Source organism: Phragmites australis, chromosome 5 (genome assembly GCF_958298935.1).
Source record: "Phragmites australis chromosome 5, lpPhrAust1.1, whole genome shotgun sequence".
Lineage (NCBI taxonomy): Eukaryota > Viridiplantae > Streptophyta > Magnoliopsida > Poales > Poaceae > Phragmites > Phragmites australis.
This window is the reverse complement of record NC_084925.1, coordinates 45,501,613-45,510,542: the sequence shown is the minus strand read 5'-3', so window position 1 is coordinate 45,510,542 and position 8,930 is coordinate 45,501,613. Positions and strand designations below refer to the sequence as shown.

General features: G+C 42.3%; 1 pseudogene; it reads left to right on the top strand.

Moving 5' to 3' along the window:
- Positions 1-7,049: 7,049 nt before the first annotated feature.
- Positions 7,050-8,742, top strand: LOC133918130 (F-box/LRR-repeat protein 14-like; annotated as a pseudogene).
- Positions 8,743-8,930: the final 188 nt, after the last annotated feature.

Here is an 8,930-nt window from a genome sequence, read left to right as displayed (position 1 = left end):
CTCCTTGCAAAAGTTGGTGATGGCAACAGATACGATAGAGACGCCATAAAATCAACGCAAGAAAGAACAGAAAGAGGGAAAAAAATCACAACACATGTATATTATTTTCGTCTTAGCTAGTTTCCCCAATAATTGTGGATTCTGATTCACCAAGCAGCAACTCCCTGAAGACGAATGCAACTTTGACATCTTCTTTAACCTTTCCTAAATATAAATAGAGAAATGATTATGCAAGCTCCAATGCTCCATGAGTGCGCACTTTTATGAGGTCTGGAAAGCTTGCTATTTTGGTTCAGCACTGGCTGCTGGAAATCATTCTATTGGGGTAGATATGTAAAGATTTGTAACATATCTTTTACACTTTTTTGTGTCACTGATGTTACAGACTCAAAATATTGTTCAGTTTGCTGCTTTTCTTGCTTGCTTGCTTGACATCCACAGAATAAAAGAAAGCGCTTTTCAGGAACCTATGACAGTCCCTGTGATCACTGCATGCACTCTACGAACAATATTTTTCAGACAAGCTGCCAAATTCAGTTACAGATCTGTATCTCAATGTGAGTTTTCAGAAGCCCAGAAAAATATCTATGACAGTTTTTTGGCTTTGCCCATCATAGCACTAAAAATTTGTTGAGCTAGTGGTTTCTACTGCCCGCACAGTCCAATTATCCATTGATAAGGAGCTTGTAGCCGAGTGGCAAGACCTCCAATGGTGGAGTGAGCCGGTGGGGGATGATCCTCCGTTCCGCACCCCATGGTCTCTAGTGGGGAGGTGCCGTTAAAAAAAGGAGCTTTTTCTTCATATGGAGCCGAGGAACTGAATTCCATAGCCTCACTGCTGATGAAATAATTCTCCATCATTTTCATTGGGAATAAAAGTGCTCCATTGATAACTGCTGTGCTGCTGCTTTTTCGCGCTCACTGCTCAAATGCAGCTTAGTACCAACATACCAGCTACCAGGTGGTATTTCTCCAAAAAGGAAAAGAGAAATGGTAAAAAAAAAAAGAAGGCAAAGAAAACTGGCCCGGTGTCAAATGGGAGATTCCAGGCCATATTATATTTGGCCCAGCCCAACTCTGTTCGGGACCACAGGCAGATAGATATCCCCTTCAGCTCGAAAAGATGAAATGAAAAAAATCTCACCGACACCAGGGGGAGGAAATTAACCTTGCCACTCTCTTCAATGGCCACTCTTTAAATACGATCTATTTCATTGTTTTTACATATTTACCACAAAGAGATAAAAACTCTTACTCGTGTGCCACTTTCACCTAAATTGGCAGCCACCTGGACGGTCCAACATGGCACGTCTTTGGAAATAAAGAAGTTGCCCCTGCCTATTTCAGATGACTCCCGTGAGCCTCACGCGAGAAAAACTCCTTCGGCTTCATCCAGCCCATGGAGCCCGCACTGGTGCTAGTTCTGTCCGAGCTCGTGCTGCTCCAACCGACGCCACCACCCCCGTCGTTATCGCCCTACCCTTGCCTCCTCTTCCTTCTCTCCTCTTCTAACCGCCCCTGTTGGATCTATAGGTTAGAACCAAGTCCCCTCCTTTTTGTGCTTGGTTGAATTGTTTAGGGTTCTAAAATGAGATTTTTTTTAACTCTAGGTTGTGGGTTGCGGGATGAACTAGGGTTTGACAATACAATAAAATTGAGTGATTGTCCCCCGTGGTAATTTGATCTCCATCCTCTTGTGGAGTTGGATGTTGTCCTGACTCTATTTTCTTCTTCTTTTTTATGATTATGCCAGGCTTGATCCTGGCAGCGCATTGTGAGGCTTGATTATGGCTTGTTGGAGATGAATGAGTAGAACCATGAATGGTGGGTTGATACACGTTGTGAGTACTCCCTGGACCGTTTGTGTGAAGACCTTTCAAGCAAAATCATTTAGGGGCTAGGCCAACAAATTGAAGTATGGGGAGTGGATAAGGAAAGTAGTGTGAATGGAGGGTGAGGAATACTTTAGAACTCGAGGAGATGATGAAGGCAAGATAGGTGACGAGGGAACTATTTCTTAATGTTGAGATGTTGATAAAGGTGGATCCATTATATGCCAAAGGAGTGTGCCTTCGACCTCTAGTGCACAGTGCCAATCAAGTGCTAAAGGTAACTCTGGGGTGATTGATGTTGTGCCAATAGAAATAGTAGAGGCAGAAGAAGAGGTAGCTGACACTACTGCTATGAAGGAGCCTAAATTCATTATGGACTGGAGTAAACCTACCATTATTGCTGGACCTGAAGCAGATGGGGATGCTCAGGCTATCTTGGATGAGGATGTGGTGTATGTGGCAATGGGTCTGCAAGCAGAAGATATAAGAGCAAAAGAAGCAGTTGAAGCTGCACCAGTTGGTGATGCATCAATGCCAGTGGTTGATGATCTTGGTGATGCAACAATGCTAGTGGATGATGAGGAACCTGATGGGATTTGTAGGGATTGGGACGGGGAGACTTGTAGGGATTGGGACAGGGAGGACCTAGACATGACCATGGGGACTCTTTATCCTTGTATGAATGAGTTCATAATGGCAGTAAAACAACATGCGATGCACAAGGTTGCCCATGAAAAAATCGTGCTAGAACTCAGGCAGATAAAAGTGTCAGAGTACTATACTATTATGACAATAGCTATAGTTACCTTATTACTGTATTGTTTTTGGTACTGATGTGCTTATTATTATTATGACACTAACTGATGTGCGTTCATTTTTAGGTTCAAATAAACACATATGAACACAATTGTGCATCAACCAGCAGAGTACTTGGTAGAATGGCTTCTCAGGCTTGGGTTACAGAAAGGGTGGTACCATCTTTGAAGAAGAAGCCTAGCATTGGTGTGAAGGAACTACAACAAAGGCTATCAGATAAGTACAAGATTATCATACCATATCAAACAATGTGGTATGGCAGGTAGAGGGCTGCACAAAAGCTATTTGGAAATTGGAATGATAGCTTTTATTGGCTTTATAGGTTCAAAGCAGAGTTAGAACTGAGGTCACCTGGTAGTATAGTTGAGATAGATACAGTTATTGTTGCTAGGAATATTCATTTTAGTAGATTCTTCTGTGCTTTCAAAGCTGCCATAGATGGTTTCTTAGAGGTTTGTAGATCATATGCTAGTATTGATTCTACTGCCCTTGATGGCTAGTGGAATGGGCATATGGCATCAGCCAATGGTTTAGTTGGACTTAATTGGTTGTTTCCGATGGGTTTTGGTCTATTTGATTCAGAGACCAAAGAAAATTGGACTTGGTTCATGGAGCAACTTGGCAGTACAATAGGGCATGTTTCTGTTTTAGCAGTGTGCACTGATGCTTGCAAGGGGCTAGATGCTGCAGTAAAAAAGGTATTTCCATGAGCTGAGCTGAGAGAATGCTTTAGACTCCTGATGAAGAATATGGAGAAGAAGTACCATGGACCTGTATATGGTAGCTTGTGGCCTGCAGCTAGGGCATACACACAAGACGAGTATCATTTTTTCTTGAATAAGGTATTAGATGCTAGTCCTGATGTGGCTGATTGGATGTGCAGGCATCACAACCTGCTATGGGCAAGGAGCAAATTCTCAGTTGAGAGTGTGACTATATCAAAAACAACTTGGCAAAGTGTTGTAATAGTTGGATCAAAGATTTCAAGGATTTGCTTGTTGATACACTTGCAGATGCAATCAGAGAGAAGACACTAGTTATATTTGAGAAGAGGAGGAGGATAGCAGGTAGGCTCAATGGAGTGATTCTTCCAGTAGTGGCCCACCAACTGAATGCAGCATCAAGAGGTTTAGGCTACCTGAAGGTTACTAAGGGAGATCAGGACTAGGCTAAGGTAACTAAGCTATACAAAGATGTTGAGGTCATTAGGCATGTAGTGTACCTTGGTAGAAGGGAATGCACTTGTAGAGAATGGCAGATGACAGGGAAGCCATGTCCACATGCACTTGCACTCATCACTAGTCAACGAAGGCCACAAATGGAAAACTATGTTGATATGGCTTACTTTGTGCACAAGTTGCAGAAAGCATATGCAAGGCTCATACCAAATATAATAGACAAAAACTAGTGGCCACAAGTTGACAAGGGATTTAACTGCTTCCTCCATTGGCCAAGAAGAGAGGAGTGCGCAGACAAACGAAGAATAGGATACCATCTTGCTTGGAAAAGGGGAAGATGAAGAGGCAAATTAAATGTCATAACTATTGGGAGCTTGAACACAGGAAAACAAGTGCAAAATGTGCTTTGAGTGGCACTAAAAAGAGGTACTTTATTATTTCATTAATGCATTTTGCTTCATCTCTTTCTACCTGTAATTCTGTTATGGTCTTGAGTAGGAAGAGGAGCAGAAAAGCCGATCTTCAAGTGGGAAGGAAAAAAGCAAAGGAAGATGATCAAGTTGAGCAGCAGTAGCAAACTACACCTAAAACAAGAGGAGGAAGTGTAACAATAAATAAAACAATATTGTCTAACAGCCCTGGACCAGTCACAAGGAGGTAACTTGTTTTGATTTCCTAAGTTGTTTTTCTAGATCAACGAATTACCAGTTAAAATTATCATAACTTATTTTGATTTTCAGAAGGTTGGCACTAGAGAAAGGTCTAAGTTCATCACAACCTACCTAGTCTACACCCAACTGAAGGGATCTATGACGTCCTGAGAGAAGGGGGGATGAATTAAGACACTTAGAATCTATTTGGTTCCAAAAATTACAGAGATAAACCTATATCAACTTCTATATAAATGTGATCTAGGTTTATCTAGTGTGTCTACTCTATCGATCAAAACGCTTGCAACCTATCTAAGAAGGTAAATTACAAGAATGTAAATCTAGAAACGTAAATTAGGTAGAGAGAGAGAGAGAGAGAGAGCAAACTCGGTACAAGGATATTTATCTCGTGATATCGATGTCATGAATGCACCCCTAGTCCATGTTGGAGCTCTACAAAGAATATGCTCCCGATCAGTACTCGGTCATGGCTCTTAAGCCACCAAGTCATAAAGACAATGTCTCTACCCGAATGAGCCATCAAGGTAAGGTCTCACCACTAGCCTCTCTTCCGATTTATTACCGTCGTGATCACTTCGGAGCTTGAGCCACAAAGGCAATGGTCTTCGCGTCCCCGTACACGCTTCTCGTCGTCGTTCCACACCAAGTCGGAGAGTCAACAAGTTTGCTAACGATTCACCAAAACTACAAGATGCCAACGTACTAAGAGATACAAGCTTGAATCACTCCTTGATCCACTCTCTAGGCAGCAATCACCTAGCAATACACTCTCTAGACCTATAAGCACTAATCACTCTCTAATGATGTACTTAATCACCTTAGATTATCACTTTAAGTACTTTGATGGCTTGGATGTCTTCTCAGATGTATATGAACTTCTTAGGACTCCAGTAGCATGCCACACCATCAAATGATTGAGTGAAAGGGTATTTATAGCCTTAAACCCGCGCACTAGCCGTTAACCCAATATCTTAGAAAAGTTGTTAACATCGGATGATCCAGTGAAAATAATAGTACTAACACCAGATTATCTGGTGAGTACACTCTCACAAACTAGCTGTTGGAACATCACTTGAGCCTCTGTGAACACCGAACACTCTGGTGTATACTTCATCTCCATCACTGGACTATCCGGTGAATATATACTTAGCATCCGAGCCAACTACATCCTATTTGTGTGTATTGCTCTGGTGTAAGTATCTGGTACACATCACTTCATCACTAGACTATCTAATGCCTTGAACTTCGTTCTGCCTCTTTGCACTGTTTATTGTCCAGTATATTATCTGGTATAGCCTTACTTCATCACTGGATCTTCTGACGTGTTGATCTTCGATCTTTCGCGGTTGCAACCTTCTTTGGTGGAAATGCTCCAGTGTGTATCTTCCTCTGATCACCAGACTATCTGGTGGGTTGTTTCATTTTGCCTTCTAGACAGAAACACTCCAGTGTTGCCATGCTTTGATCACCGGACTATCCGGTGAGGCTTAGCCTTCATTCTTCAGTATGACATCTTTCTCTGGAAGAATTGCTTCGGTGAGCACACTTGCTAATCACCGGACCTTCCGATGAGGTCTTCAGATCTCTCTCCCATTTTGTCAAATATGCTCTGGTGAGCTTAACATCCACAGCATCGGACCATCCGGTGAGGCAAATCTTCTTGAAACTTCTCCAATTCGATCAAACTTTGTCCCGGATGCGATGGTTTCCTCATATATTACATCCATGAGTCCTACTAACATATATTATTGGCAAAGATATTAGTCTCATTGACTATGTTGTCATTAATCATCGAAATAACAATCATAGTCTAATAGGACCATTTTCGCTACACTAACTAGTCCCAGCGGAGAGATCACCAGCAAACCTACCTAGTCTATACCCAACCAGTCCCAGCAGATAGCATCACTAGCAAAAACTGCTCCCAAGAAGAAGCTAACTCCTAGGAAGAAAAAGGCTTCACCATCCGAGGTCTGATGTTAAGTTGCGTTGATGTGCTAGATGCTATGAACTAATCTTTTGTGTGATATTAAGTTGTGTTGATGTGCTAGAGCAATCTTTTGTTTCAAGAATCTGATATGTAGTTGTGATGTTAAGCTGTTATGTATGCCTACCTTTACGTGTTGTATGGCCTTTGAACCAAATTGTGATCTTTTGTTAAACTGTGATCATGTGATACAGGGTTGTATGTGACATGGGGCTGTTAAATTGTTATTGTTTCTATAATATATCGGTTGTTTTTGCTTATATGGGCATATGTAGTTGCTATGCAAGTTTCTGAATTTTCAGATAATATATTGTTCGGTTATAACTTGGCCATGTTGTGAATTTTCTAGCATTCAAACTGGCAGCAGACTCACAGGACTGAGTTCGATTTATGTGGAACCATTTTAGTCGTTGTTTGAGTCGTGCGCTTGAGGCTCACAAGAGTCAGCTGAAATAGGCAAGGGCAACTTTGTCATTTCCAAAGCCGTGCCACGTTGGACCGGTGCCTACGAATTTAGGTGAAAGTGGTAGATGAGTAATAGTTTTTATCTCTCCAGTGACAAATATGTAAAGACAATGAAGTGGATGGCATTTGAAGAGTAGAGTGGTCAATGAAGAGAGTGGAAAAAAGTTAATTTCCCCATCGCCACCGTTTCTGTCCTGTTCTTCTATTGCGGTCGTGCTGAAGGCGCCGCCTTCTCTTGATCCCGTCCCAACAAATCGAACTCCGGCTCCCGGATCGTTGGCTCCTTCGAGGTATGGTTTTTCTTGGGGGGGGGGGGGGTGTTAACTTGTGCTCGATTCTTTTACTTATCCCTTTTTGTTGATTTTGTAATGTTTGACACTTGAACTCGAAGCTTCTTTGAAACAAATAATTTTGATTTGCTTCACACAACAACCAATTCAGCAGTAGGCATCGTCACATGCTGCACAGTCGTAACTTTCATGTGATTAGTCAAGTGCTCCCTTCCAAATATATTTTCAGTTCGGCAGATGGGTGTTAACTATTAACTTGTAGACCTGTACCGGTACTCGTTGATTTGTTGTAGGTTCCTTTTGCTATTCGTTTCAGAAATTTTCAGATGCCTAGGGTGTTAGTTTAATTTGATGTTTATTATGGCCTCTTTGCTTGCTCGGTGATTTATAAGTAGTACAGCTGCATTAATTGATGGAGGGCCTCTGAGAGCCACTGCTTGAAGAGATCATGAAGAGGATTACCAGGACAAGCGATCTGAATTCTGTTTCCCTCGTGTCAAAGCAGCTCTACAATGCCGAGGCCGGGAAAAGGGGTATCATCTGTGTTGGCTGTGGCCTTCACCCTGCAACAGAAGCCTTGGCATCATTGTGCTCCCGGCTCCCCAACTTGTGGAAAGTAGAGATCAATTATTCTGGTTGGACGTCCAAACATGGGAAGCAGTTGGACAACCAAGGCCTTCTTGTGCTTTCATCTCACTGCCCTTCGCTGGTGGATCTCACCTTAAGCTTCTGCTCCTACATTAACAACTCAGGTCTTAGTTATTAAGCATACTGCAAGAAGCTCATGGCCCTGAGGTTGAACTTTGCCCAAGCAATCAGTTCGAGTGGGCTTCTCTCAGTGGCGGTTTGCTGTAAGAGTTTATCTACTTTCCATCTTGTCGACCGCATGAAAGTAGGCAGAGTAGAGTGGCTGGAGTACCTTGGCAGGTCTGGATCGTTGGAAGAACTAGTGGTAAAGGATTGCAAGGGAATCGACCAGTATGACCTCCATGTTTTTTTTCTTCTAGAATACGCAAAAGGACTACGCATCTTTGTATTGTGTATCTTTGTATTAAGAGAAAAGAGTTTAAAGGTTACATAACAGCCTGAACGGCCATGGCCCGAACAAGCTAGAGAAGATTACAAGGAAGAAAAACCGAACTAAAAACAGGCTATACTTAGATAATACGACCATGACCTCCAAGTTTGGTCCAGGATGGATGAAGCTTCAAAAGTTTGAGTTTGAGATCAATGACAATTATTGGGTAACAGGTGCCCGTGATCCCTCATATGATGCTCACTACCCCTATAAATATGACATCTGTTGCCAGAATTAAGGATTTGAGGTTGGCCAAAATAATAACAAAGCCAGAATTTGGATTTCGTTTTCTCCTGGGGAAGTGCAAAGCATTGGAGAAACTTTGCCTGGACTATGTTATTGGTCTAGATGAGAGCGAGATGATTGCACTGTTCCAGAGCTGCAGCAACCTTAGCTGTCAGGGTGCTGCGATTTCCAAGGATTAGCAGGTTGGGAGGCGATTGCAATCCATTTTGATGCCCCTGTACCTATTTAGAGGATGGGTCTAGAGAAAATTTGTCCCCTCCATTTTTTATGGGGGTAGGAACGACCGAACGAGACAAGAAGCTCCGTAGTTGTTTGCTGGTTACCAGTTTTGCATTATCTGATTCTCGAGTGCAGAATCATCACACAT